General features: G+C 43.2%; 1 pseudogene; it reads left to right on the forward strand.

Annotated features, from left to right (window-relative positions):
* The first annotated feature begins 25 nt into the window (after positions 1 to 25).
* LOC118811157 lies at positions 26 to 10,460 on the forward strand (annotated as a pseudogene).

The following is a 10,460-nucleotide window of genomic DNA, read 5'->3' on the forward strand; positions in this document are numbered from 1 at the left end:
TGTGCAAAGAACAAGTATCTCCAAAATGGTAACTCTGCAGCAGAGGGCAAAAAAGTTCTTTACTTTTAATGTAAGTCAATGTGAAGAGAATTTATTTCAGGTCATTTTGGAGCATTTCTACTGGTCCATTCATCATGAAATCTTGACTCGATGTAAAGGACAGCCAACGTGTTCAAATGATGCAGAAAACTGAAAATTGACAAAAATTGAGATACATGTTTTTCTTTGGACAGCAACAATATGTTACTACAACATATTTACTGTTGGGTACTTAAGGCTCCCCTGTTTTCTGAAAGAAATGGTCAGAAGTTGTTTGCCCAGTTATTGCTTTCTCACTCTCTGCTCCTTTCGTTTCTGAAATCCTGAGTTTGGTTCATTTTAACCAGTTCAGCATTGGTGTACAGCCACTAATGATAGTGTGTGTCGGAAGATCAAACCACTTTTGCTTTTGAGGTGGGGGTGAAGCGATCATGGGACCAACAGAGAGATAAGCAGAACTTATCATGGAAGATGCCGTCTCATATTGTTTATTTCTATAATAACAGAGAGTATCAAAACTAGAAACCAAAATCAGTTTATAGCCAAGGCTTTTGGAGGACCCCCCCATCTAGGGAGGGCCTGGGTTAGTCAGGTCCATCATTAGCCACGATCCAATGCCCCTGCTCATGTCATCCTCATTCTTTCTTACATTCTTAAAAATACTGCAGCACCTGTGCAGTAGAAGACACAGACAACAATTCATATACAGGCAAATGCTCTTTTATTTCTAGACAGGCACTTCAACAGGCAGCAAAATACCCAGTCCAGGGCTACCTAGCACAAAACACAGGGAAGGGGTATCGTGGAGGGACACGACAGGGAGGGTACACACTTGTAACACATTGTAAACCCACCCTCCTCAGTCACAATTACACCAATAACTACAAACTCCACTAATAACATCACCAACAACAGCTACTACAACAAATGTTCTTCTTCAGTCTGGAGCGTGGCGCCTCCTGAGAGCCACTTTGCATGGCCACACCCCCTAAGCTCCTCAGGGCAGCGTGGAGCATGACAGATGCTACAATACTGATTTTGGAGCAGTTACTTATTTTCTTCTGCTCTAAAGCTGAAAGAGGGTGGGATGTTCCTCCACATGAATTCAGCTGTTTAAATTTAGAACATAAAATATAAGAAACAACAACCTGAGACTCAAAGAATCAATAACCTGAGAACTATTCTGACTGGATTGGACTCTGTATCAGCAGATACCAGATCTAGTCCTATATGTTTCCTGCTTAGTTCCTCTGTAGAGCACAGTGGTGGATCTGCAGGTTAAAGGTCATGTAGCTACAGTGAGCTCCACTCTGCAGTATGTGAAAGAAGAAAAGCGCCCCCTGGAGGCCCTGTTTGTCTTCCCCAAGCCTGCAGCTGATGCATGATTTACACCCTGTTTCACTGGTTGCTTTCAAGAGCAGGTTATTCGACTCCTTGCGTGGTTCAAATAGATTTGTAATGAAAATCAAATAAATGAGTTCCCACTTTGCCACACCTCTGGAGTTACCTTGACTACTGAAGATAGCTGGAGTAATAAATCAGCATAGACACTCGTACTCTCAGACTGGAATTTCTTTCTGAGAGTAAAAACAATATGAACCTGTAGAGCTCCAGACTGAAGTGTTTTGTCTGTACTTCAGGCGCGGGAGGAGTATGATGATGCGATTGCTTCAGGAGATCAGGCCTTTCTGCTGGAGGAGAGAGACGAGAGTGAGGATGTGTTTAGGCTGAGTGTGGGGAGTCTGCCTCCAGCCCAGAGTGCTGCTGTTACCTTCATCTACGTTACTGAGCTCTCTGTGCAGGCTGACCACGCCCTGCGCTTCTGCCTGCCTGCAGTGCTCAACCCCCGCTACACACCACCAGGTACCAAACTGCTCCAGCTCACTGAAAGACACACACTGCACCTTTCCATCATGAACCAAACACACCGTCCTGAACAACATGACGCTTGGCTTCTTACACATTACAGCTTTAATGAGGTCTGGAATTATGACCTGGACCTGAATGCAGTCTCTGTCCGACCCTCAGCACTGAGTTTAGAATCTACACCTGAATGCAGTCTGAGTCTGACCCACAGCACCAAGTTTAGTATGAATGTAATTTGAGTTTACAGTTCGAACTTGATTGTAGGATATAGAAATATAAGGAAAATAAGGAATCATTATAAACAAACATCAATTCGCCATCTATTTATACTGTAAATATCCAAAATGAGCTGTTATCTCTGATTCCTCTGTTTTTCTCACAGGTACAGGTGGTGGTATAGTGTCAGAGATAATGTCATCACCAGCAGGTGTTCCCTACTCTCTCTCTCTCACTGCCCATGTGAGCTCTCCCAACCTCATCACTAAAGTAGAGTCCAAATGTCCTCGTGAGCCTCTGATGCGCCTCAATACAGACCACACGAATGGACAAGTATGAGTGTATTTGAAAATGTACTAGGGATTGACCAATGTGGGAATTGTGAGCTGATGCCAATATCTGAGACCTTTCATGTGCATTCATAAACATTTCTAGAATATAGAGATTGAGATTACATATATTACCGTTACAGAGAAATATAACATGTTTAGAGGGTTAACAATGCAGTAAAATGAATAAAACTATCATTTTATGTGATTCTATGTGTGTGTGTGTGTGTTTGGATGAGTTGGTGTGTAGGTCATATGTTTGACAGAGATGTTGAGCTGTTCCTATATTATAACACGCATCAGCCCACTGCTATAGTGGAGGCAGGAGAGCCCACAGCACAGCCAGGTAAACTGTTTGTTTGAGATGACATGTCAGATATTGTTTTTTTTCTTTGAAGAGTACTACACTGTAAAATGAGCTGCTGTTAATTAAAGCACTTCACTTAATCTAAAAGTGCCACGCTCAAACAAAACACTTAAAAATACATAACCAACTAGTTCAGTTACACTTTCATAAAAAAGGCTACATGTGGCTGCTGTTGTTATCTTGTAACTTGCTTTGCTTTACTTCATGTTATGTTGTGCTAAAAGCAATTATGCGGTATTTCAGCCTAGATTTCTACAGAATTAGATTGGTTTCTCTTTTTTCTGATAATCAATGTCTGATCCAGCATTTTATGTCAGTATAAGCCTGATTCTGATACTGGCTGACCGCAGATCGGTGCTATCTCCACTGTTCACTGAAACTAAACCTTCTTAAAACAGAATTTAAATCACAATGTGAAATCAGTGGCTGGTTGTGCTACACAGTGCCAGTGGGTTGGGGGGTGGGGGTTTGGGGGTGGGGGGCAGGCAGGGGGACAGGCACTCTCTTTCTTGTCTTACTGTTTTTGCTTCCTTTCCTCCATTTATTTTTCCTTCCTTTAGGGACTCTCTTGGGAGACCTTGTGGGTCATGATAAGTTTGTACCCAGAGTTCCCTGAGGCACTGATGTCATCTGTACCATCTTATGGTGAGCCTGTTTTTGTAATGGATCTGGCAGTATGAGCTGTGCAGCACATAATGGAACAGGTGCACAGACGCACATTGACTATGTCAGGGTAAGATTCACCACTGAACTGACTGTAGATTACTTTTTTCTGGAGAATTAAAAATACATTTAGGTTGAACAACATTTATTAACAGTCTCCCTCTGCACTGCTACTACAACATCCATGGTTTTGAACTGAGACTGTGATATAAATTCACTCATGGGAAAAATGGATTCAATGAGTGAATATACATCACATTCTCAGTTCATGAATGAGACACTTTCAGAACAGAAGTAGATTTAGGACTGGTTTAACATTTAGGACTCTGGTCTGTGTGTGTGTGTGTGTGTGTGTGGTGTGTGTGTGTGTGTGTGTGTTTTCTGTCTTCAGGAAGAGTGTTGAATACACTCAGGAGACAATGGACCAGGCTGTGAACAGAGTAAAGGAGATGGAAGCAGACATGGGTGGCACTGAGATTCTGCAGCCTCTGAAACACATCTACAGTCAGCAGTGCATCCCTAACCAGCCCAGACAGGTAACATCATCACATGCAACATCTTTATTGAACAAAACACAAACATTTACTTAAAGCTGTAGTTCTGTGAGAATTGTAGCAGAACATATGATTGGAGTTCCTCTTTATTAATAATTTTATCTAAATGGCTTGAAGTTCTCTGATTCTTTCTTCTCTCTCTGCAGGTGTTCATGTTCACTGATGGAGAGGTGTAAACACCAAAGAAGTTCTTTCCCTCATGAGAAACAATGCTGATTCCCACTGGTGCTGTTCATTTCTTATTGTTTGTAAAGGTTTTTTTTTCTTATTGTTAAGTAAACTGGAGAAGGCTGTCATTTAACTCTTTACATGGCTAAAGTTTTATCACACACTTCTATGACCTAAGAATAGCTCAAACTGTTTTCACTGAGGTCCCTGTAGTTGCTGAATAATAAGCCTTAGTATGTAATGAGCCTGGGATATTAAGGAGTTATGCTACTACTCAAAGGCAAGCAATTTTTTTATCTCTGCAGTAAGGCATAAGCACCTCCAGGCCATACCACAGGTTTTTTGACAAATGGTCTATAGTATATAGTTCATAAGTTAGGGTTGGGTTAGCTATTAAAGTACTTGTATAAATACTGCAAATAATGGCACGTAGTGCAGCTGTGTACAAACCAGTGATTTTTCTGCTCGTAATATATGACTTAGCTGGTGTTGTTTCAACAAGTGCTTCTTGTTTTGGTTTGGTGAAGGTGTGAGCACTGCCCTCATCACAGGAATGGCTCAGGAGGGATGTGGCCACGCCTAGTTTATCACAGGCGATGACCGCATGCAGCCCAAAGTAAAGCTGGAGGCGATTGTGTCAAACTGTAGAAAGACTAGCAGAAACTAGGAATCTATACTACAGTCTAGTCATTCGATAATTAAAAGATTTCATTACCTTAATAACATGACTGGTAGTAGTTAATGATTTGATCTGGTTTAATTTAATGTAAATAATTTATTACATAATGTACCTGTAACGCTTTTCCTCTCACGCAGCTAGCAAGGTTCTGCATTGTGTATTGATGGATAGAAAGAGACCCGGGAGCGCAGAACTGGCATATCTGCTGGTGGCGCTGTTTTATTAGCAGACTTTTCTTTTTTGGGTCACAACAGACAGGAGTTTTCATCTTCACAGAACAAAACAGTACTGTGTTAAACAAGCTCAGTTTAAAAAACTGGTTCGGACAGAATGAGTTACATAGCTACTAATACTAGTCTCTTTGATTTACAGACTGTCTCTGCACTAGAGAACACATGCAAAGCTGAAATTCGCCACAAACACAGAACGCCCATGAAATACTTTTTTTTACCTCCTATACATTTCAGTAACTAACATTTTAAGAAATAAAATTCTTAAACTGCATTTTTTAGAGAGAGCTGACACTGCATAAAGTAGAGAAACATGGCTGATGCCGTAAATCTCACATCCAGATTAACTTGCAACTTTCAAGACAAAAATCACAACGGTATTGCACAAATCATTTCTACCAAACAAGTGACAGAGATTACTACATCTCTAATCTACACAAAACATCACTTGATGTTCGATATTTTCCAAGGATTAACAAGGATTATTCACAGAGACAAAAATCAGCATAGTTCACCTTCACAGAACAAAACAGTACTGTGTCTATAGGGACAGCAACGTCACAGCAAGGAACAAGTGGAACGGTGAATGCGCTACTGGTCTTAACTGGGAATAACACCACTTTACAACCTCCTCCACTTTGGGTGAAGGCATCCTCGCCTTCTAACAGTACATCTAATACCTCACCAAGAGAAATAATAATCAGTAAATAAACAAAAAAACAAAACACAACTGTTGTAGGTGAAAGAAGTATTGCGTGTACTGTTGGGTAAGAGTGTATGTGTTTTACTTTACTGCATGTCTTTGCTTTGCTCTAGCCTGTTTCCAGATCAGGCACCCTCTCTATCTTTGCTGAGCTGTGTCGGTTTCAATGGCACACAGTTCAAGGGATAGCTTATTTGGGGCACGTCTCTCTGGCAGGATACCATCTTTGAGACACTGTTAGTGGACTTAAAGCACCCTCTGTGGCAGGAATGCCTCCAGAAGTGTTTGACTGAGTCACATCCAGCTTCACCAGGGCATCAAACTCCACCTCATTTGACTTCCCCTCACTGGTATCAGTATTCGTGGCAAGGTCTATGGCATCCACGGACTCATCGACACATTCCTCTCCCTCCACCGCACTGTAAGCCTCATCCTAGTCTTCTGTGTCACCTAACCCACTGAGCATGTCGCTTACATGTGGTTGAGTAGAATCGTCTTGCAACTCATCTCTGTCTGATCTTTCTTGGTCGACAGCAGGGAGAAACATGCACTGGGTTAGGAGGTTCTCATGGAACACCCTTTCCCTTCCATCCTCCACAGAGTGGACGATACACTGGGGTCCCTCTGACTTTTTGATAATGCTTCTTTTGTTGTCTCTTTGCCTGCCCGGACGTGTGGTTGGCCTTATCATATGCATGAGCTAGGCACTCACGGAGGCCTCTGGTATACTCTGTGTACTCACAAGCGCCTCTGGTGGATGACAGGCCAAACATCAGTTTGACTGGCAGTCTTGGATGTCTCCCAAACATTAGGAAAAAAGAACTAACCTGTGGAGTCATGGACAGAGCAACTGTATGCATGAGTCATCGCATCAACATATTTGTGCCATTGGGACTTCAAGTGGGGCAGCAGTGTGCGCAACATGTTCATCAGTGTTCTGTTGGACCTTTCAGTTGTGCCATTCCCTTGCGGGTGATATGGAGTGGTGTGGAATTTTGCACTCCACACACCACACTTTAACATCCTGAAACATTTGTGGTCAATAAAAGTGCCCTCTAATCAACGCAAATGTCCGATCAACTCCAAAATGACCAGAATCATTGTGTAGAGCAGTCTTTGCCTTCACTTTTCTGATAGGACTAGCTGGTCCAAAACTTTACCTTGGCAAGCTCTTATTTGCCGGTATAGAATGCCATCCTTAACTAACCTCCTCCACTCCTTTAAGAGAAGGCGCTTGTGCAGTTTTCTCTCCAGCTGCTCATCCCTTACAAGCCTGGCACCACGCTCTTTACAGTGTAAAACAACAACAATCACTGGTTCAGCTTTTTGGCTCACTCTAATTTCCTGTTTGGTCATTGCAGGTAAAACATCAGTATCTGTCCCATCGAAAACATCACCAGCTGCCAAGTCTTGATCAGGTTCTTCAGGACATCCAGCACTTTCCACCTCACCTGGAATCACCCCTTTATACGTTCGCTTCCTGTAGGGGTCTCTGTACTGCACACTGGCAATACATGCTGTGGGCACATGTTCAGTGCTGTCTGTATCTCTCCATGTGACAGCCTTGATAATGCATCGGCATTAGAATTGCCTTTCCCAGGGTGGTAGTGAATATCAAAATCAAACATGGCCAGCTGTGAGACCCAGCGCTGCCCAGTGGCATCAAGCTTAGCTGTGGACATTATGTATTTGAGGGGGTTATTGTCTGTCAGCATTGTAAACTTAGTGCCATATAGATGCCCATTTCAGCACTAAAAACTCTAATTTATGAGCAGGGCAGTGCGTTTCAGCTGGGCTGAGGCCCCTACTCCCGTATGCCATTCTTAACCACTAACCTCCTCCACTCCTTTAACCACTAACTTCCTCCACTTTTTTCAGGGTCTGTCCTGATACCATCAGCCGATACCACATGGCCAAGATACTGTACTTCCTTCCTCAGTAGCTGGCATTTCTGAGGCTTCAACTTTAAGCCATGCTCTCGCAGCCGACTGAACATAACTTGCAACCACTCTAGGTGCTCCTCAAACGTTTTTGACAGGATAATGATGTCATCAAGGTAGATGAGCAAACTCACAAAATTTAGGTCACCAAAACAATATGTCATCAACCATTGAAAGGTAGAAGGGGCGTTCTGCAAATCAAATGGCATATGGTACGCTTCAAATAGACCCACAGGAGTGCTGAAAGTGGTCTTGTGTTTGTCATGTTCAGCAACTTCAACTTGCCAATACCCACAGGTGAGATCAACAGTGGAGAAGTATTTGGCTTGCCCCAAAGCCTGCAGTGCATCCTCTATTCAAGGCAGGGGGAATGCATCTCTAGTGCTACAGGAGTTTAGTTTTCTGTTGTCTAAACAGATTCTCAGGGATCCAGCTCTCTTAGTGACTACAATGATAGGCATTGAATAAGGGCTTTTACTGGGGCGAATTACACCAGTTTCCTCCATCTCCTCAATGGCTCTTCTAACCTGTTGGTACTGGGTTGGGGGTATTTTTCTGTATGGTAATCGGAAAGGTTTTGTGTCAGTCAGTGGTATTTCATGCTGCACTGTCTTTGTGTGCCCATAGTCAAGAGCATGCTGAGAGAAAACATCTGCATTCTTGACTATCAGCTCCTTAAGGTGGGAATGCTGGTCTTTGTTCTCAAAGGTGCAGCTACTGAGATCTAGCAAAGAGAAAATGGCTGTTCCTCCCACCGTGGCCTGACCCACGTCTTTTTGTACTTCACCACTACGCCCCTCTGGAAAGCAGGTGTTCTTTTCATGCTTGGAATCATTCATCCTGCCTTCTTCACCAACATTTGCTGACACACCTTTTACTACAAATGCGGCTGCAATGGTTGTATGAGGCTTAAGAGTACCAGGTTTTGTGAAGAGGTTTATCACCCTAACAGGAACAAATCCCCTTTTCACATGGGCCAGAACACGAGCTAAAATCCACCCATCTGGAAGCTTTTGGGAGGGCAAACTCTAAATTAAGGCTGTGTATGGCACACCTTTAGGTCCTCTGTATGTCTTACATCACAGATCTGTTTCTTCACCAGGAGGGATTACATGTTTATGATGTCCTGCAAACCTTACAGTTCCAATTTTTCCCTCTGTTTCTTTGTGGTCAGTTTTCACCACATCTATTAATGTTGACTACCATTCTGGAGGACTGGCTTCACTCTGGAAAAGGAACTATATACCATAAGATGTCTGCAAATGTTCCTTAGAAGCATGAATGACATTGGTGCCTATGAGTAAGGGAACACTTTCTGTATTCTGTTTCTGGAACAAAAAGCTGGGACATTATTAAATGTAGTATCAAGGAAATGGAGGTTAATGTTCAGCACACCATAATGTGGAACCGGCTGGCCTGCTGCTCCCTCTATGGGGCTTGAGACGCTGTGAACAAAGCTGAACAAAGCATGTTCTTTCCAAAACTTATCAGTGATTATTGTGACTTGAGATGCTGAATTAATGAGAGCTCGACATACTGTTCCATTCACAATCACTTCTCCTTTGTTATTAGGGCCCATAAGTGGTGTGTCTTTGCAATTTTGAGTGAGAGCTGCATAAACACCAGGGGGATTTTGCTGACAACCCATGGTTGCCCCAGTGACCACAAGTTCTAGGCGTTTAAAGTCTGGCTAGTCTCTGCACCACTCACTGCTTGGCCTTGCTCCTGTCCTGGCAAAATAGCCTTGCAATAGCATGCAATATGACCAGGTTTCCCACACCGGTGACAGATTAAATCTAACCTGTTCTTAGTTAAGGTTGGCGTCTGCTTGTGCTCTACTAATGGGCTACTAGATTTAGCAAACTTGGCCTCAAACTGAGCTAGCCCATTCAACTGTCCTTCTTGGCTTAAGGCCAGCTTTTTCACAAGCTCAGTAAGTTCTGACAACTCTGGGTTTTGTTTATCAGTGTACTCAGGTTTTGGTTTTAGGCTATGTTCTGTTCTTTGTGCATGAACCTGGCCGATTGTCTTCTTGGACTTGGCCTGGGTCTGGAATTGCATAGCCTCACGAGCTAGACTGCGTAGTTCTGCTTGTAGTTGTCTAAATGCTGATAATTTTGACTTCACTGGCGCTATTCTTGGGTAAACTTCCTCATCATTTAAACCCCGGAAGAACTGACGTATCAACTTCACATCTCGGTCTGGGAGGGGGTATGTTTCATTCTGGGATTCCTCAACTGCGCGCAAAGTACCCTCCAGCGCAACAGCATATGAGCAGGGTGACCCAGCAGGTTTTTGGCTTCGCTCATAGAAGTCTGCAAGGGGGTCCACAGATGTCCTGTGCATCGCTATATTTAGACCTCAACTCATCAAATGCCCTTACTGGTGTCTGCTCATGGGCAGGCAAGTTCAGCACAAGCTTTCTCACTTCACCGCTCAGGTGTTGTACAACTGTGGCAAAGGCGAGATGAGGGGGGAGACCACTAGCGTCTAAGAGATACTGCATATCCTTGATCCAGTCATCTATGAGGATTCTACTTTCAACATTGCCACTAAATCCCTGAACATTCTTCAATTGATGTGTTTGTGTAAAACCATACTGGGGAATGTGTTGTGTAACAGCAGGCATACCCATGGGACCTGGTGTTGGGGGAGGACTACTCGGCCAGTACTCCTTCAACCTTGGCTAGGAGGGAATCTAGTTGA

Source organism: Colossoma macropomum, unplaced genomic scaffold (genome assembly GCF_904425465.1).
Source record: "Colossoma macropomum unplaced genomic scaffold, Colossoma_macropomum, whole genome shotgun sequence".
Classification (NCBI taxonomy): Eukaryota; Metazoa; Chordata; class Actinopteri; order Characiformes; family Serrasalmidae; genus Colossoma; species Colossoma macropomum.